Below are 21,672 nucleotides of genomic sequence, written 5' to 3' on the forward strand. Positions count from 1 at the left end.
TCAAAAAATAAACAAAGTAATTTTGGGAGTGGAACATTCACGGCTGAGGGGATCAGAAAAAACTTCATATGGAATGTAGCTTGGGAACAAAATTTTGAAGGAAACGAGAATTTTGAAAGGTAGAGATGGAGAGTGAAGGCATTCTAGCCAATGGAGAAAACTTGTGAAAAGTCACAGATAGAGTATCCCTTGTGAGGAAGAGAAAGAAGGCTAGTTTGGCTAGATTGCATAGCATATGAAGGGGAGTAATGTATAATTGGACTAGAAAGGTAATATGGAACCAGCTAATGAGGGACTTTAAGTGTCAAATACAGGAAAAGCAATTGGATTCTAGAAACAATAGGGAGCCAACTGAGTTTTTTTGAGCAAGGGAATGGCATGGTCAGGAAATCACATCGGCAGATGTATGGATAATGGATTAAAAAGGAATCTGAGGCTGGGAGACCAATTAGGAGGAGTCCATTGCAGTACCCTACATGAGAAGTGATGAGGGTCTGAATTAGAGTGGTGGTTGTATGAATAGACAGAAGGGGAAGAGTGTAAGAAATGGTGAGGAGGTAAAAATCAGTGAGACAGTGACTGATCATGGTGTGTAGAATGAAATGTGGTTTTTCAAGTAGACTATTTGCTACAGTACTAGAAGCCTTTAGGCCTCAGTCAGGTGACCTGGGGAGACAAAAATGAAACTCTGGAAATGGGAATGTTATCAAAACAGCCAATCAATTTAAAAGATTGCATGAGGAAGGGGAGGGTCAAGGTTTTTGGCTATACAACCCAGCTTTGGCTTCTGTACAGCAGCCTCCTCTCTCTGGACTTCCCAGTGATGGGACCGCCCGTTTCTCTTGAGATTCAATAAATCTTCCTGCTTTCACCTTGAGACTCTCTGAGTAGTCAACTTGGGGTAGGTCTCTGTACCCTACACAATGGGACAAGGAAGTGTGAGGAATCAGTTTTTTTTTTTACTGTGTATTAATTTCTGTTTTCCCCCCTTTATTTCTGTATTCTCTAATGCTTAATATTATTTTAAAATGCTAATGTACTCTTCTGCTATTTCTTGATTGTGCTTATTTGTATTTCCTTGAGCATATGTATATGTACATGTCTTATAATTAAGCCAGTTTAAATCTATCAAAATGTTATTTCAATTTTATTTAATATGTTCTGTTCTGTGGTCTCTTTCTTTAGCTGAGGCAATTTGAAATTGAAGCCACTGTCTCAAGCTGATGCTACAGAGTAGCTAAAGGGAATCAGTTATCCAAATTTATGGGAAACTTTATTACTGAATATAAAGTAAGGAAAAAACTCCCACCTTGAAAGCTGAGGAGAAGGGAAGAATTAAAGAGAGTAAAAGGGAATTTTTTTCTATTTGGAAAGAACCTAGTCTCAAGGGTTTTTATGGGTAATAGGGGGATTTCCAAAATTCCCAAGTATAGAAACACTCTGGATTGCCTCTCTCTCTCTCTCTCTCTCTCTCTCTCTCTCTCTCTCTCTCTCTCTCTCTCTCTCTCTCTTTCTTTTGGCACATGTAGAAAAGTAAAGTAGAATCTATGAATATAAGGAATTAGAAAAGGCAAACTATATATTTCCCTTCTTCTGAACAGCCTAACTAGTGAATAGATCCCCTAAGGCTGAAGCAGAAGGGAGGACAACCAGCCACTGAATGATTAAATGGACTTGGCTGAGGACAATAGAGGAAGGACTTTTAACTCTAAACGGATCCTCAGGGTGAGTGGAGAAAGGGACCACAAAATTACTAAATGATAGTGCTATTCTGAGAAATCCCCTAATCCAACCCCTAGGATTTTGAATTAGAAGGGTTATCTTAGAATTAGGTAGAGTTAAATGTCTTCTTGTTCAACTCCTATAATTTACAGATGACAAAATGATACCCAGGGAGGTCAAGTAATTACCCATGGTCATACAGCTAGTTAGTGGTAAAACAAGAAGTAGAAGCAATGTTCCCAACTCAACCTAGTATTTGCCCCTCTATACAACTCTAATCCTGCAAAGTTTAGTAGGGAAGACCTAGAGAACAAATTAAAATATTTTAGAATGGCAATTAAACCGAGACCTCTAGAGTATTCTCAGGTATGAATCCCATTCTTGTTGAAAGACTCAGGGAGAGATTAGGTTTTAGAGTCCTTTAAATAAGATATTTGTTATTGGGGTAGTTTTAATTTTCTGAGGAAATGGGTGACTTTTGGGGGGCAGGCATAATTAATATTACAAGTTACATGTGAATTTGTAAACTACATGTGAACCAAAAAATAATAATGATAGCTAGCATTTACATAATGCCTACTATGTGCCTAGTGCTAAGCACTTTGCAAATATTATTTTATTTGATCGTCATAACAACCCCTGGTGGTAGGTGCTATTATAGAATTTTACTGTTGAGGAAACTGAGACAGATCAAGTTTTAGCAAATTGCCTAAATTTGAACTCAGATCTTCCTAACTTGAAGCCTAGAGTTCTAACCATTCAGGTACCTAGCTGCCTCAGAAAGGTATCACATTGGAAGTATATAAAATTTAAATGGGAGCAAAGCAGTGTGCAAACTAAAAATTGGTATGAATCCTCTCTCCAGGGGTCCATTCAGACCTTCTCCTTCCATAGCTTGTTGGCCATATCTTTGTGTATCTGTAATATCTAGTGGCCACTCATACTTTCATATTTTGAGGCCCCCCAATTTACAACATTAGAGCAATCTGTCTTTATTATCCCTTATACTAAAAAGCTGAATCTTTTTGTAAAAGTAATTACGTAAGAACAAAGAGTACGTAAGGTAATAATTATTCCCTTTGCTGGCTAATGTGAAGAATCCTTTCTGATAAATACTAATACTCTCTATTTGTGTATAATGGATGGCAAGAGAAACTGGACTTGTAGTTTCATTGGTATAGGTAAGTTTCTGGAATGATAACTCCTTTTACCAATATAGATGGACCTTTTATGTAATATTTAAGCTTTAGAGAGTGACCTGCTATAAACACTGAGGGGTTAACCTGCTTGGTTCTCTACCCATTATATCATACTATCTTATAATTTGCCTAGAAATCGCATTCAAGTTGATTTGCATGAATTACCTTAGTTAGTCTTTAGAGCAATTCTGTAAAGCAGGTTTAGAGGTCACTATCATAGTCATGCAAGCAAAGTAATATAGCAGAAAGAACAGCAAACTCAGACACAGAAGTGTCACAGCCAAGGATGCTACCATTAGTTAGAGGGGATGATGGGAGAGGAGGGCCCACAAAGGCTAAGCTCACACCTGCTCTGTTGCCAGCATTGCTATCCAAAGCTCCACTATTATAGGTCTTCTTCGCCCAATCAGCCTCCCTGACTGATGTTGGTAACACTGACTGAAGTCTGATCCCAGAGATATCTCTTGCCATTAATGACAGTGACCGTCTCCCAGGAATGGTAGCAACCAATAGCCCTTCATTCTGCCAAGGGGAGGCCTTATGGAAGGAGCGCTGGGTAGGAAAATGGAGTTTTGTGAATCCAACCCATCTATACCAGTGAGGTCATGGGGAGAAGCCAGGTGTACTACTGGTCTGTAGTTGGTGTTGGGTCTTAAGGCAAGAGAGCTGTCAGACATACAAACTAACAGGCTGTAAAATGGGTAAACAATGTCAGAATTGCTGAAGTTGAGGCCTGTCCATAATGTTGAGCAGGGGTCATAATCAGGCTAACAGACAATGTCTGTAGGGTTGCCTCAGAGACATAGTCTGGGTTGGAAACAGAAAGTTGCAGAAACCAGGAAGATAAAGCTGATATGAGATCAAAGTGGGGGTCTGGAGCATAAACAACCAGGCAGTCATTAGTTTTGTTCTGCCCCTGAGCTCTCCATGGCGTCTGAAGTCAGGGAGCAAGGGGTGGGTCACGCCTCCCCTTCCTTTTTAATGTGAAGCAGCTGTGTTGTTGCAGGCAACCCAGACCAGAGTTTGATGGAGATTTTATTGGGCAGCAATCACTGACTAGAGAGTCTGGCTCCAAGCCCCTCATTTTTGGTTCAGAGCTGGCCTATCCAATCACTGTAATTTTGTGTGGAGTGACAAATAGAATGATCTATACAGAACATATAAGTTGATTCTTGTGTTCACCAGGATACTTTTAAGTACTGAGTTTTAACTTTGTTGAAATTCTTGGCATTTGTGAATTTAAGATCTATTTTTTTAAAAAGACTAAAAAAAACAACAGAATACCACATGTAAGTAATTGATTCTTGTTACTCGGACCAAAAATACCAAGATTACAATCTGTCCACAGGATTTTGTATCTTTTGATACCACTATTTGACTCCAAACCAAGAGAATGTAAAAACATGTCTTTCTTTGGGAGTGTCTAACTAATAAATAGCCATGAAAATAAGCACACTCCTATGCCCGAGGTTTGAAAGAAATCAGGGTGTGCCTAAAGAAATTTTGGGCATGAGTCCCAAAAGTAATCTAGTATTATTTATTTATTTATTTATTTGCTCTTTGCCAATTTCCCTGTAAAATTAGGGGCTGGACTAGATGGCCTCTGAGATAACTTCTTTCTCTATGATCCTCTGATCCCTTCCCTAGGAATGTGTGACTGTAGGAGAACTGGGAGCCTGTATCTTTTCATGGAAGAAATGGGAGTACTGGTCAGTACACTTTTAGAGGTTTTCTCTGTTCATCCTGATGTACCATAACTGAGATGACCACATGACCATGCAGATGAATTGTGTCCACAGACACTGATGAGCCCACGGAGAGAAAATGCGCTGTGACTGGGGCCTGAGCGCTCTACTCCATTTGTTAGGTCACCCAGAGACAAAGCCCAAGTGGACTTCATTTGGAAAAAATAGTTTGTTTCAGTCATCCAGGGGCCTGGAGAGCAGCAGGAAGTGCTGATCATAGATAGCAGGGGAGAACAGGAGTATTGAAATATGTATGAAGATAATACTCATTATAATATTGAAATTTTGGGAAACCTTCAGAACTTACTAAGAGGCTCTCCTTTCATAAATCTGCAAGATCTCTGAGAAAACCAAAAAGCCCCTTCTGATGCCACTTCATTATGAATATTCTCTAGTTTTTCTGAGTATTAAATGCTATAGCAGCATGCATGCCAAGTATGAAACCCTTATTTGCCCGACTTGGCTCCAATTATAAATTACAGCAATAAAAAGCTAAAGTAGAAGCTAATAGCTACCATGATAAGAAAAACTAGTGTTGCTGAATTGTTAACTTGGCATTAATTTTTCCTCCTGTTTTAATTATTTGTGCTCTCTTGTGTGTGAGTGTATACAGGCAATGGTGTGTAGGGTTTGACCCCCTAATGCACAGAATGAAAAGAAAATATAAAAGGGCTTTTATTTTTCAAAAAGGCAGTGCTTCTCTTTCCTTCTTAGACTCACCTATTGCTTCATAAGTCAGGAAAGATTTTTGGCTCTCGAATATAGTAAGAATCTTGGGGAATTGTTCTTGATATGGAAGTGTGCTTTTAGTGGTATTCACCGATTCCCATACAAGTAGGAAAATGGAATTGAATGTTAAGTACGTGAAACTCTGGGGTTAAAACATTTTCAACAAGCATGTTTTGCCTGAACAAATTGTTGAGACAGTCCAGTACCATGGAGAGGATATGATTATGGAGTAACAGGCTTCAGCTTCAAATATTGCCTTTGTCAGTGACTAGATGTGACTCTATGAAAATCACTTAACTTTTCTGTTCCTCAGTTTTTTCTCATTAACAAAATAGTGACGTTAGACAAGAGAGCCACCAATGAACCTTTCATTGTACAAAGGTGGAAAGACTTTGAGTGTAGCTCATTCATTTGCGTATCTGTCTCCTGAGAACCAGACTAGAGGTAGATTGGGGAGAGAGTGGATAGAATTCTGGGCCTAGAGTCAGGAAGACTTAGCTTCTTGAGTTTGGATCTGGCTTTAGACACTTACTAGCTGTGTGACCCTGGACAAGTCACTTAACTCTTTTTGCCTCAGTTTGCTCCTTTATAAAATGAGCTGAAGAAGGAAATGGCAAACCACTCCAGTAGCTTTGCCAAGAAAACTCCAAATGGGGTCAGGAAGAGTCAGACATGACTGAAAACAACTGAACAGAGAAAAAAAAAACAGCAACAAACAACTTCTAGATAGCTGTGGGACCACGGACAAGCTGCTTAATTATCTGCCTCAGTTTCCTCAACTGTAAAATGGGGATCATAATACATCACAGGATTGTTATGGAGATCAGATGTAATATTTAAGTGCTTGGTACAAAGTAGGCACTTAAAGCATATTTCTTTCCTGGAGAAGTTTAGAGAGGCTCATTATTAGACTGGCCGACAGCTGATGAAGTTTTTCAGTCAAGTACCAAAATAAAAATGACATGAATTTTTGAACTATTCAAGTCTAAGTATATTAATATAAATATGAGAAATGAAGGACCTAAAAACTAGACTTCTATTTATTCAGTGCTTTGCAGGCCTAGTTATTCAGTTCATCTCTCAAATGTAAAATACTTCCCTCCTAAACTTTCTAATCGATAATTTAGCCATAACTACATTACTTTCAAAAGAGATGGGCACTAGACCATGGCTTCTTCTATCAAGTATTTCTTCGCATTGTTGTGGTCCATTTGGATTGCCACACAGTTAATTGGATTCATTAGTACAAAATCAATTGTCAGTATGGTCCTGACGCTGAATTGACCAGGCAGTGAGTGATCCCGTGCTGTGTACAGAAAAAGTGACCTTTCTCTCCATTTAAAAGGAATTGTATCAGAGTTATTCCACCCCCAAAAGACAGAAAGTGAAGAGGAGGTACTGTCAATGAATTTAAATTGTACGGACAAGACATTGCATAAATCATGGGAATGGAGAAGAAAAAATGGATAGTACTTTCCCTCTGAATTATCTAGTTTGAATTCTGAAGAATGTATCTCATGATTATTATTGCCTAGTTATGCCTGGTTCTATCTTAAGTATAATGCCAAGGGAAGTAACAAATATATTTTTTGCTTTTGAGAATGTGGGAGATGCAAAGCAAGGTAAAATAAATATTGTATTAAGACACTAACAGAGAGTAAGACATATGTGACATATAACTTTATTTTAAAAACCAGGGGATTGCTAAGGTCATGACTTTCTGGGGATCTACATGATTAAGTCTGGTTTAAGTTTAAGCAGAATTAATTTTTATGGATAATTCATGCAAATATAACCAACCCCCTCCCAAATAAACCAAATCTCCCCTTCCTTACCCCTACCCCAAAAAAGGCGAATCTAAACAAAATACCATCATTGTCTGGGGCCTAATTTAATTAGTCTAGCTGAGAAAAAGTGGTTTTAGGAGACTGAATTATCCACAGTAGCTGTCTATTCTGGGAAAATCACCAAAAAGCTTTTAGTAAGACTTTGATTTAGCCATCACTAGGTGAAAAAGTTTTGTATCAAATAATATCACCCAAATTTTATATAGCTCTCAAAGCTTATAGTGTGCTTTACATAGGAAGGTCATAGGTTATAGCTTCAGAGCTAGAACTATCCCAAGAGGCTTTCTGGTCCCACTTCCTCATTTTATAAATGTGCAAACTATACCTGTAGGCTAGGGAGTTTAAGTGGCTTGCCCAAAGTTACACAGGTAGTAATAAGCATAAGGATTTGAACTCAAGTCCTCTACTTATTAGGGCAAGAGTGTCAGGCCTGGAGGCAGGAAGACCTGAGTTCAAATCCAGCCTCAGAAACTTACTAAGTACGTGAGCCTGGACAAGTCATTTAATCCTGTTTACCTGTTTCCTCATCTGTAAAATGACCTGGAGAAGGAAATGGCAAGACACTTCAGTAACTTTGCAAAGGAAACCCCAAATGGGAGTCATAAAGAGTTGGAAACGACTGAACAACAGCCTCCAATTACAGAGCTAGTGGGCATTCTGTATCATGCTGCCTCTCAGTTAATCCTCACCATGATCCTATGAGATAGGTACCATAAGCATGACTGAGGTCAGAGTTAGGAAGACCTGGGTTCAAATCTAACCCCAGACACTTACTAGATATATAACTCTGGTCAAGCCACTTAACCACTGTCTGCTTCAGTTTCCTCAATTGTAAAATGAGGATCATAACAGCACTTACCTCAGAGGGTTGTTGCAAGGATCAAATGAGATAATATCTGTAACGAACTTAGTACAATGCCTGGTACATAGTAAGGGCTGAATAAATGTTATCATTCAGTTGTGTCTGATACTCCATGACCCCATTTGGGGTTTTCTTGGCAAAGATACTGGAAGAGCTTGCCATTTCTTTCCTATTGCTCATTCTTACAGATGAGGAAACTGTGGAAAACAAGATTAAGTGACTCATCCAGGGTCACACTTAATAAGTGTCTAAGACTGGATTTGAACTCAGCTCTTCCTGACTCCAGTCCTGGCTTTCCCTCCCCCTCTCCTTACTCCTAGTATAGTATTCTTTCCATGATAACATTTAACTCTAAATTTCCACTGGCAAGTGAATTGTCATTGTCATCATACTAACTTTGGAAGAGAAACAGAAAAAGGCAGACATACTGGAAAATTTGAAGGGATTTGAAGGACATAATTTATCAATGCAAACCATTCTAAGCAAACCTTCTCAGGGATGGTACAAGAGTGAGGTCATGTGGGAAGCATGGTTTGCCTGGGAAGAGAGCTGGGTGGGGGTTTTCATTCAGTTTATGGTTTAGGTTATGATGACACCATCTCCATAAGTGTTTCCAGCATCAAGTCAAGATGAATCAAATTTCAACTGGAGTTTTGGAGAGGTGAAGAAGCATTATTTTATTCTTTCTCGGGAACAAGTACAGAATGATAATATCAATTGTTCAACAGATTTCAGCTTTGGCAGCCAGCATAAGAATAAAATGCTATAATATAGGATTAACTTTGACAGAATCAAGAGAATCAGGAAAGGAAAGGAAAAGAGAGAGCAACTCTTTAAAATAACCATAACATTTAAAGTTCTGAAGTGTCATCTCTAAAATGAGGGGTTCAGATTAGAAGATTTCGAAGGTTCTTCCTGCTCTATGCATTGAATCTATGGTTCTTATGGCCAGTGTGCTACACAGTCAGTATATGATTATTATTTCTGGAAAAATTACATGCAATATGAATTTTTCTAAATCAAATTATGCTTTTAAAACTATTATAAGAATTTCTTTAGTGAATTCTTCTAAAAAATGACTATCTGGTACAGGGCATTGTGCTATATGACTTTAATCCCTATGACCCAGAGACTAAGACTAGTGGATAGCCTGAGCTCAGGAGTTCTGAGCTTTAGTAAGATTAAAGTCAATTGGGTTTCTGCACTGTCTGGCATCAATTGGTCATATCCCTGAGGTAGGTTGGGTGAAGGCAGCCTGTCAAGCTGCCTAAGGAGGGGTGAATCAGCCCATGTCAGAAAAAAAGAGCTGGTCAAAGTTCTCATGTCAATTAGCAGGAGAATTTGGGCCCACGAGTAGCATGGGTAGCATGAGTAGAATCTTAAAAAACCAAACCAAACCAAACAAACAAAAAAAGGACCCAAGGGGCAAGCAATTTTAAAAAGTGAGTTTTATAAATTATACACACACACACATACACACACACACACACATTTCCATCCCTATTTTTATATATACCCACACTCTACAAAATGATCTCTTGGGGTTCTTTGGAAATCAGTTTGATTACAGATTGATAGAAGCTGGTAATAAAAAAAAAACAAAAACAACTAAGAAAAGATGGCTAATAATGAAGTGTTTTGTATGATTTCACATGTATAAAGCATATCATATTGCTTGCCTTCCCAGTAGATAAGGGAGGAACTGGAGGGAGGAATAAAAATGTGTAACTCAAAATATTTTTTAAAAGAATGTTAAAAATAAATAAATAATACATTAAAAAAATAAAAGCTATGAAAAGAGGTAAAAGTCCATGAAGATATTGTGTCTGGGCCCAGTCCTTAGTACCATGCCTTGAACAAAGTAGATGCTTAATAAATTTTTGTCAAATTACATTGAAAAATAAAAATCAGAAAAGCAAATATCTCTGAATATTCTATAATAGCATAGAAATTCTCTCTTTCTGTTCTTTTATCTAGTTTAGGAGTTTTTAACCTGGGCTTTATGGATTGCCAAAGTGTAGATTTCAGGGTACATCATTTAAATGAGAAAATTTTACTTCAATATAATTAATTTCTTTTATAATCCTATGTGTTCTATGTTATGTATTTTAAAATATTATTCTGAGAAAGTATCCATAGGCTGCCAAAGGGTCCATGATACAAAAAAGAAAAGAAAAGGTTAAGAACCCTTAATTTTGTGAAATGTATTTGATTAGGTAACAGTTATTTGTTAAATTTTAAAAATTTCATCCTTGAAATTAGAACAGCAAATTTATAGTTATCCCTTCCACATTTCTGGGGTTAGGAGTGTGTTGCCCCTGCAATCTAGAAAATTCACATAAAATTTCTTGGTCCTCCCTTTATACCAGAGAAGAAATTGGAATTTTTTTCTTTTTCCTTTTTGGGGTATTTACAGTACCTTATTGTACTAATAATACATATATACACACATGCACACATAAACACACATACACACACACACACACACACACACACACACACACACATATATATGTATAATGCATTTCTGAGTTTCTGAACTTTTTCTGCTGGTCTTCACAAGTTGCCTGTGGCTTCTGCAAAACTCCCATTTAAGTTTTTGCCAATTTGTAATATATTGATACCATGATGGGGAAAGTCATGATGTAGAAGGGATAACTTTATGGCACAATTCTATAATAAAAATTAATTGCTTTAAAACAAACTATAGTTTACAACTTTCTTTCAGAAGTTATAGGGATTGCTTGCTTCATTCCTATACACAGCTTACCTGATGACAACGTAAATTATTTCCATTTCAAATATGGTTTTACACAAGAAAGTGATTGAATTCTCATATAATGAGGAGCTAAGAATTCTTCTTAAAATCACAGTGTATCATTTTTGATCAGTGAAATATCTCTCTAAAGGCAAAGGTGATTAGATTCACATGTAATATGTGTCACTTAATATGTAGAGCATATTTAACTAGTCAATAACCTTAAAATGTTTTAAGAGTTCCAAAGGGACAGCCCAACAATAAGGATTTTAACATAAATTTATATCAAACAAATCCAGATATCAGGAAAATTTAGGTTTCAAACTGAAATGGACTTCAGAGAAAATGCAAATTCTTAAGCCTGGATTAGGATTTGCTATGGTTGAAGAAACCATAAAAGAGGTGGAAGACATCAATAACATTGAAGTATCCTACATGGGAAGTGAACTTATTTGGTGGAAGCAAGTCAGTCAAGGAGGTAGGTCAGTTCTAAGTCAGTCAGACTTATTATTTAGTCAGACAGCTAAATGTCTAGGCAGTATATATAAAACTTCTTCCCTCACCCCTTACTCACACCCCACAATGGACTGTGTAGTTGCATAGCCTGGTCTGGACAAAGTAGGCAGCCATCTATACAGCATATGAGAAGGACCTGTAAATCCTTGGGCTCAAACATCATTCCCTCACGGAATCTCTTCATTTCAGAGTTACAAGAGACCTCAATGACCATCCAGTCCAACCGATGATTAGAAGGATTCTCCCACTTTAACATTCTTAACAAGTGATCTTTGAGTGTTGAGTCCTATCTTGAAGACCTCCAATGTTGGGGAAGCCACTGACTGAGGCAATCCATTCAAGTCTGGAATACCTTTAATTGTTAGGAAGTCTTTCATGACTTGAAAACTAAATTTCTCTCTGCAATTTCCCACCCCAGGAGCTGAGAACAATAACTCCACTCCCTTTTCCACATGACAGCTGTTTAAATACTCAGAGATCGTTATCGTGTCCCTCTTCTTGCCCATCTTACTGTTTAGTCTAAACATCCCCTGGAGTTCAAGGCAGCATATCTTTTTCTTGTTTTTGTTCAGTTGTTTCAGACTCGACGGGGCCCCATTTGGAGTTTTCTTGACAAAGATACTGTAGTGATTTGCCATTTCCTTCTTCAGCTCACTTTACAGATGGGAAGACTGAGGGAAACAGGTGAGGAAAAAGTGCCTTGCCTAGAATCATACGGCTAGTATCTGAAGCCAAATTTGAACTCAGATCTTCTTCTAGACCTTGTGCTCTATTCACTGTACCAACTAGCTGCCCTTACTTTCTTCTTACCTGTCCTGAAACTTGAGCATCATTGTGGTTAACCAAGGTGAGGTGTTGGAGAATGCTAGTATCAAAAGCACACTTTATTGCTATTATTATTTAATTTGGGAGGGGATTGAAGTCCTGGTTTATCTCTTATTAGCAGCACAGATCATAAAATTACCAACCTGTCACCTTGGAAGATAGAGAAAACAGGGTACTTAAAAGGATGAATACTTAGTATTGAGAAGAGATCAAAATCATTCTGTGCCAGGTCCTTTATAGAACCTGGAAGGAAACAATGCCAATTACTCCCTAAGTAAGGTAAACCCTGATGAGACAAGGCAATGTGTGATGTTTAGTGCTGGGTTTTTTGGTGTTTTTGAATAGGGAGAGAGGAATAGTTTTTTCTGTAAAGGAGAAAAACCCAGAGCTAGGGAGGAGTCAGGATGTGGGAAGACCTGTGGTTGAGCAATAGGAGAACATTTGGACCTGTGGGAACTTAATATTTTGTAGCAAGCCTCAGACAAGATTTTGTAGCAAGTCAAGCCTCAGATCAAAGATTTCATCTCTGTCCCTCCCCCTCCCTTTTATTCTTCTCCCTCCCTAACTTCTTTCCTCCCTTAACCATTCTTATCCTCCTTTTCCATCTCCACTGAAATTGGAGAAAGTGTATATGTTACTCTAGAAAAATTTAAGAGGTCAGTGGACCAACAGTACTAAACTCCCCTCTTCCCAAGACCCTAAGAAATTTCCTGATTGTATAAGAGAATGGAAAGGGCCTTGAGGAAAGTGTGCTGACCTTTGCCTATTTTCCTATTTTGCTTCAGGTTTTCCTGGTATTGTAGGATCATCAATGTCCTAACAACAGCAGGTTATCACCCACTATCAAAAGCCCAGGAAAATGACACTATTGGCTCTCAGCATCTATAATTGGTGATTCCATTCCAACTCAAATGTTTAAGGCAGATTTTAGCAATTTTGAGCATACAAAGTTTTGAGTGTACTTAATTGAAAATGAAAGCTGGGGACTTAGGCAGATTTTCAATGCAGAGAAAGAAAGAAGATTTAATATAAACATCTTTTTCCTTTGCTAAATTAAGGGGAGGGGAAGAATGACATGTTGGTATTATTATAATGTCATGCTTATAATAAATATTTTCTTGTTATTTGCAGCTACATTTCATAAGTTGTTTAATCATGTCCAATTTTCCATTACTGTATTTGGGATTTTTCTGGCAAAGATACTGGAGTGATTTGCCATTTCATTCTCCAGCTCATTTTACAGATAAGGAAACTGAGGCAAACAGGGTTAAGTGACTTGCCCATGGTTACATAGCTACGAAGTGTTTGAGGCCAGATTTGAACTCAGGAAGATGAGCCTTTCTGCCTGTAAGTCTAGCACCCCACCCACTGTGCTGCCTAACTGCCCTCACCCAGCACATAGCAGATGATAAATTTTTTGTAATTGATTGATTGCAAGACAATAGAATTATTTGAAGAAAGCGTATTATAAGAATTTACAAAATGAGTCCCAAGAGCAGCTTCAAGCCTTCCAGTCTTATTACACCTACTCACTACCCAATACTTTGATCCAGTGAAACTGACTGTTCCATGAATAAATATGCAATCTTTTTCACTTTGGGCATTAACTCTGGCTTTTCCCCTTGTCTGGGGACACTACCTCTTCAGCCGTGGGTACTGCCTTGGCAGGCTTCCTGTAAGTCCCCAGTAAAATCCCATCTTTTATAGCAGGCCTTTCCCAAGCACTAATTCTAATACCTATTTCCTATTTCTCTTCTGCATAGCTTGTTTGCATATATTTGCTTTCATGTTATCCCCCCTTTTAGAGTATGAGCACCCTGAGAGTGTGTGCTCTTGTTTGCTTTGGTATCCCTTGTGGACACAAGCACAGTGCTTGATAAATATTGATTGATTGATTGGAAATGAACTATAATCAATTCTGCTATAACATTCATTTTGAAAACATTAATTTGTTCCAGGGCAATTGCTATATAAAGGAACAATTTGATCACATCCAGATTTTGTATTTGCTTATGTGTGATTTTGTCTGTGAGAACTGCAAGAAACAGAAAATTGCTTCATTTCACAGTAACTCACAAGTTGCAACCCTTCCAACATCCACTTCCATAAGCAAACTTTGGGTCCTTTTTATAAGTACAGTAGCACATTTATTGTATATCTTTTGGTGTAGTAGGAGCTATGGACTGAGAAAGGCTAGTCTGGCCCCTCCCTCTCTTCTACCATGTCCAAAACCCTGGACTTCCTAGGTCAACCCCTTGGACTAAATGACTGAATGTTGCAGCCTAAGGCTATAGACACTAGCACTGTATATTGTATCATTAATACATTTCTTAACTATTTAACATGTATATAAAACTGTGCTACTATTTTTAATTAGATTACTATCTTTTTAAAAAATGTCATTGATCAAGTTTTTGAGTGTTATATCCCATTTTATCCACACACTCTATAATTTTTTTAGAGATTTTGCATAGTATAATGATTTTTAGGAAAGTATTATGTCACCTGAAAATATGACAAAAGGGACTTTTTTGCTTTCATCTAAGTCACTGATAAATATTTTGTATAGAATAGGACTGAGGACCAATTTCTGGGTCACTCTACTAGTGAGATCTCTCTAAAAATAGTTTTTTTAAGCTTTTTTTTTTACTTGTAATAACTGTTTTTATTTATTTTTAGTTTTCAACATTCATTTCCACAAGATTTTGAGTTTCAAATTTTCTCCCCATCTCTTCCCTACCCCCCACCACAAGATGGCAAACATACTGATTATCCCTTCCCCCAGTCTGCTATCTCTTCTATCTTCTCTGCCCCTCCCCTTCCCCCTTACTTTCTTGTAGGGCAAGATGGATTTCTATACCCCAGTGCCTGTATATCTTATTTCCCAGTTGCATGTGAAAACAATTTTTTGACATTAGTTCTTAAAACCTTTAGTTCCAGATTCTCTTCCTTCCTCCCTCCTCACCCAACCCCAGTGAGAAGACAAGCTATTCAATATAGGTTATAACTGTGTAGTTATACAAAACATTTTCATAGTAGTAATACTATGAAAGAATAACTATATTTCCCTCCATCCTAACCCCCCCCCCATTTATTCTATTTTCTTCTTTGAACCTGACTCTTTTCAAAAGTGTTTGCTTCTATCTCCTCCCCCAATCTGCCCTCCCTTCTATAATCCTCACCTCTTATCCTCCTTCCCCCTACTTTCCTGTAGGGTAAGATACCTGATTGAGTGTGTATGTTATTCCCTCCTTAACCCAAATCAAATGAGAATAAGGTTGACTCATTCCCTTTCACCTCCCTGACCTTCTTCTCCTTTGTAACAGCTTTCTCTTGCCTCTTTTATGTAAGATAATTTACCCTATTCTATCTCTCCCTTTCTCCTCCCAATATAATACTCTATCATCTCTTAATTTTATTTTTAGATATCATCCCTTCATATTAAATTTACCCTTTACCCTCTGTTTATGTATAAACATACACACACATATACAAACATATATATTCCCTTCAACTATCCTAATATTGAGAAAAGTCTCATGAGTTACAAATATCACCATTCCATGTAGGAATATAAACAGTTCAACTTTAATAAGTTCCTTATGATTTCTTTTTCCTGTTTACCTTTTAATGCTTCTCTTGATTCTTGTATTTGAAAATCAGATTTTCTGTTCAGCTCTGGTCTTTTCATCAAGAATGCTTGAAAGTCCTCTATTTCATTGAATATCCATATTTTCCCCTGAAGTATTACACTCAGTTTTGCTGAGTAGGTGAATTTTGGTTTTAATTCTAGCTCCTTTGATCTCTGGAGCATCATATTCCAAACCCTCCAATGTAGAAGCTGCTAGATCTTGTGTTATCCTGATAGTGTTTACACAGTACTTGAATTGTTACTTCCTGACTGTTTGTAATATGTTCTCCTTGACCTGGAAACTCTGGAATTTGGCTATAATATTCCTAGGACTTTTCTTTTTGGGCTCTTTTTCAAGAGGCAATCAGTGGATTCTTTCAATTTCTATTTTCCCCTCTGGTTCTAGAATATCAGGGCAACTTTCCTTGATAATTTCTTAAAAGATGACATGTAGGCTCTTTTTTTTTTCACCATGATTTTCAGGTAGTCCAATAATTTTAAAATTATCTCTCCTGGATCATTTTCCAAGTCAGTTGTTTTTCTGATGAGATATTTCACATTGTCTTCTATGTTTTCATTCTGCTGGATCTGTTTTATAATATCTTGATTTCTCATAAAGTCATTAGCTTCCATTTGCTCCATTCTAATTTTGAAGGAATTATTTTCTTCAAAGAGCTTTTGGACTTTCTTCACCATTTGACCAATTCTGATTTTTAAGGTATTTTTGTCCTCATTGACTTTTTGGATCCCTTTTGCCATTTGAGTTAATCTAATTTTTTTGTTTGTTTTTTTTATTTTTAGAGGGGGGAAGGCAGGGCAATTGGAATTAAGTGACTTGCCCAAGGTCACACAGCTAGTAAGTGTTAAGTGTCTGAGGCCAGATTTCAACTCAAGTCCTCCTGACTCAAGGGCTAATGCTCTATTCACGGTGCCACCTATTCACCCCAAGTTAATGTATTTTTAAGGTGTTATTTTCTTCAGTAATTTTTGCTTTTAGCAAGCTTTTGACTTGCTTTCCATAATTTTCTTGCATCACTCTAATTTTTCTTCCCAATTTTTCCTCTACTTCTCTTACTTGATTTTCAAAATCCTTTTTGGGTTCCTCCATGGCCTATGACTAATTCATATTTTTTAGAGGCTTTTTATGCAGGAGTTTTGACTTTGTTGTCTTCTTCTGGCTCTATGTTTTGATCTTCTTTGTTACCAAAGTATCTCTTTGCCCAGATAGAAGTCTGCTTCCAGAGTGGAAAGTGCTCTCTCCCAAATTTCTGGGGTTTTGCTCAGCTGTTGTCAGAGTTTTTTCAAGTCACCTGCCTCAGAACTGTGAGGAGGACTCCCTCTCCACAGCTGCTACAAGCTCTGTCATTCCAGCGCTCCTCCTCACCACAGGCCTGCCACCCAAGACTTGAGACCCAGATCCAAGCAGGATAAAACAAGAGTGCCAGCAAAGAGATTCCTGCAATTGCCCTCTGATTAGTCTCTTGATCCTCTCACCATCCATGGGCCTGGAGTTCCAGAAGTAGCTACTGCTGCTGCTGCTGCCACCACTACCACCACCAACTCCACCACCCTGGGGGCTGGGGCCAGACCCTGCTCTTCTCTCACCCAAGTCCAACAGAGTTTCCTTGCTGACCTTTCACTTTGTCTTTGACATTTGTGGGTTGAGAAGTCTAGACACTGCCACAGCTGCCAGTGTTTCAGTCCCCTGAGATCTTCTCCTGTTCAATCTGTGCTAGTGTGGCCCTCACAGGACTATGCTCTACTCCCAGTCCAGTGTGATAGACCCTTCCTGTCAGCCTGCCATGCTGTCTTCAGCTGGAGAGGTGTTTCTGTCATTTTGTGAATTTGGTAGCTTTAAAATTTGTTTAGAGTCATTTTTTACAAATATTGGAGGTGATTGGGGGACAAGATCAACCAAGTTCCTGCTTTCACTCTGCGGTCTTCAAGTGAGGTGTTAATCCACTAATCACAATATCATTTATTTCCAGTCATTCTACCAGACTTATATGCACATAATTACTCTATCGTCTAACCCTGTGGTTACCAATTTGTAGCTTTTGAACTCATCAGGCTCTGTGGAATCATTGAAAGGGACCCATGAATCCTTTCAATCAGCAACTAATTCAATCATCAAGTAATTCAGGATAACAAATAAGTAAACTTATATTCTGAAAATGGAAAATTGCCCATATGTATCTTACTATTTTAAAATACATGTAGATATTATTGCAAATTTATTTTGAATCATTAATAAATCCAAAATAACTTTTGGTGGTCATATATATTTGACAAATTACAGGATACCAATAGTAAAATGACTATTGTGTTGAGGGATACTTGCAAATATTTTAAAATTAAAAAGGAGTCATCTTTTAGTTACTGGAAAAAGGACTCACTATATGACAAAACTCAATCCTACAAGGAAGCAAAAAAAAAATAAGATGGATGACTTTCAACATCATAATATACAAACTTTCTTGAAATGATAAGTTATTGCTATATATTCTGCTGTGCACATGGCATGCTTTTCTTTCTTTTTTATTTTATATTTTAATTTATAATGTTTCTTTTTCTCTTTCTTATCATGTATTTAAGTTTTAGAACTTGTCTAAAATTTAAAAAAAATACTTCTTGGAAAACTGGCAAAAAAACAGAGATAGAACAATATCTTATACCATATACAAAGGTAACTTACAAATGGATATGTAGTTAGGGCAAAAATAAAAAACCATAAACAAATTAGATAAGCAAGAAAATGATTGCTTTTCAGATCCACAAGTTAATCTTGACCTTTCTTACCATCTGCTCACTTATCTTGGATTTCCATTTCCTTTTGACTATTTTTGTTCAGTCTTTCCCTTGATAGATAAAACAAAATTAGAGTTGAATAGTTCTTTCTACTTTATATCAACCATTTTCATAATCTACCTATGCAACTGTCTTCTCCTTTCTTTAACTTTTCCTTTTTCCCCAACAGTGCTTAAAAAAAGACTTAAAAAAATTATTATACTCAGCATTTACAGTATCACTAATCTCAACTCATACTGGCCTCTGGGACTCCTGATACAATTTTTATGGGGTTTTCTCACTCTTTTGTACTCATTCTCATTTACCATTCCTTATTTTCCTCTTCTATGCTGTCATTTTATACATTGATAAGTTCCTTGAGTGTCTACATTTGTCAGTTTAGACAAGATCCCTATTTTTTTCATCACTGGAAAATTTTGTGTTAGTATTATCAGAATTTCATTTCTGAGAGTATATCTTTGATGAAGTTCTGTTGTACAATTTTTGATCATGGCATTCTACTTAGCTTTTCTTGAACTCTCCTGTATTATGCATAGGTAGCAGACTGTCTATTTTCTTTTTTCTTATCACAAAATAAAAGGTGAAGAGGTAACTTTTTCTCAAGGGACCAATTCCATCTTACTGGCTAGAATCACATCATCATAAAATTTCCCATTATCATTCCATCCACCTTTAATAGCAGTAAGACTTTATCAGCTTTTCTACTTGTAGCAGAACATCTCCAACAAATGAACGTATTGTAAAATTTCTTCCTTACTACTATATCATATGCTTGTCCCAGATTCATACTCTGTCTCCTGAGGTCTTTATCTCCTACTCGGGTCATCTGTGGTATATTTCCACCAAAATGTCATTTTTCTCTGTCCTTTAGTGATCCTCACCCAGATGTTCTCTACTACATTTCTCCTTCCCAGATTTGTGTATTTCGTCATACTATTATTATCTTAATAAAGAATGCTATTTCACTACCTCTTTTATCTAGTCAAGAGGGCATAGTCTTTTAAAAATAATTAATTAATTGCTAGTTTTTAACATTTACTTAGAGTTAAAATTAATGGGAGCAACTATGAGAAGGAAGAAACAAAACAATAAAAGAAAAGAAGAGCAAATAGTATGCTTCCATCTCTATTCAGACTCCCAAGTTCTTTCTCTGAATGTGGATAGAATGTTCCATAATTATTAGTCTTTTGGAATTGTCAAAGTCATAGTCTTTAATAGCCAGATTCTAGCCATAGTTCATATCCCACCAAGTCTTGTGGGTGATATCTATGAAGTAGCAATTTCCTTTTTTGCTTTAACTCACTGATTCACATAATTTCTCATGCATACACTGCACATTGCAAATAAATATCTGCAATCATAATCACTGTTTTCTTGGATATTGTCTCTTGTGAATTACTATTCACCTACACTGATATTCTCCACCGTATCATACCTACGGCTCTTTGTGGCACATAGTATCATGAATGTACTTGTCTACTTTTATCCCTCCTCCTTTTTCACTTTAAATGCTTCTTGAATATATTTTAAGTCCCCAAGCAAATTGTTGAATGAGAGAGTAGCTATCAGGGAGCAATTTCAACTTGGAAATAGTTCCCTAGAGGAGTAACCCAAAAGTCTCTTCTTGACTTTATATTATTCAACATTGATTTAAAGGAAGATTGACGAAGTAATTGCTTAATTTGAAAAATAAATGAAACTGGGGGGACTAGATAACATCTTGGATAACAGAAACTTAACAGATTTTTTATGAGTGATTGATTGCTGACTGAAAATTAAGGAAAGTTTCATGGAAGATGTAGTTGACTTTAAAGGATGACCACAAAGTGAACCAGAGACTCCATTCCAGAGACAGAAAGAGTGATCTATGCATCCTTGGCAAGTGCCAAGATTGGCAAATTAGCACACATGGGCAAGACATCAGTCATTGGAAGGTAGCACTGCATATAATAGCTGGAATACAGCCTTTATACTGGATTTTAGCTTTCAGGAGGCAACACAGAGCATCTATTTATTATGGCTGCACTAGCTAGAGCTAAAGAAAGTAGGCCTTTACGCAATCTGAACCTTTCTTAGGGATTAAATATGATGTTAGAGAGTCATTGTTACATGGCTTCAGATGACTGTGATATGCCTCTATACAAAGGACCATGTATATGTCAGATTAAAAAAAATTTCCATTTCTACTTTGTGTTCACTGTGCTCACAAATAGGGGAGTAATATTTGTCTCAGTCCATGTTAGCAGCTACCAGGCAAAGTAGTGTGATCAGTACTCTGGGTCTGAGATGGTAAGTTAGGAAACTGAGAGGAAAAACTACTAAGAAAGGAAAAGACTGAGAGTGTTGATGAAGACTGAGCTATAGTCTTTCAGGAGATCTGCAGCAAAATACAGAAGGAAATAGGTGTGAATTGTGCTGAGCTAGAAGTAGATGATATATGATGCTATTTAGACTGGTCAGCTACTGTTGACCTCAGTGGGTTGTCCAATCAAAGGATTTTTACTGGGATTTTGGAGTGGAGATTAATAAGAGGATATATATATATAATTTTATGGTTTGGAAAATATCCTTCTCACAACAACACTAAGAGGTTAGAGCATGTAAATAATATCATCTCATTTTACAGATGAGGAAACAGACTCACATTGGCACACACTGGGATCTGAATAAATATCTCTTGATTCCAAGTCCCATGACTTTTCTAAAATACCACACAACAGAAAAATGAAACACTCCATGAACTTAACTTGGGCCATTCTTGAAATAGAGGTCTCTGATAAAAGGGTCACATTTCTTTTATCCTTATTATCTTGAACTATTAGAATAGCCGAAGGGTTGGTCTCCCTGTCTCAAGTCTCTCCCCACTCCATCTTCCACTTATCTGTCAAAGGGACTTTTCCAAAGCACATGTCAATCCCAGTGGTTCCCCGTTACTTCCAGGATCAGGTATAAACTACAGTAATTCCTTCCACATTGCAACTTTCCCCATTGTGGTTTTGATATATCACAGGTTGGCATAAAAATTTAAAT

Source organism: Petaurus breviceps, unplaced genomic scaffold (genome assembly GCF_028583685.1).
Source record: "Petaurus breviceps papuanus isolate PSGF00001 unplaced genomic scaffold, PetGlider_PUasm1.0 90730, whole genome shotgun sequence".
In the NCBI taxonomy this organism is placed as follows: Eukaryota; Metazoa; Chordata; class Mammalia; order Diprotodontia; family Petauridae; genus Petaurus; species Petaurus breviceps.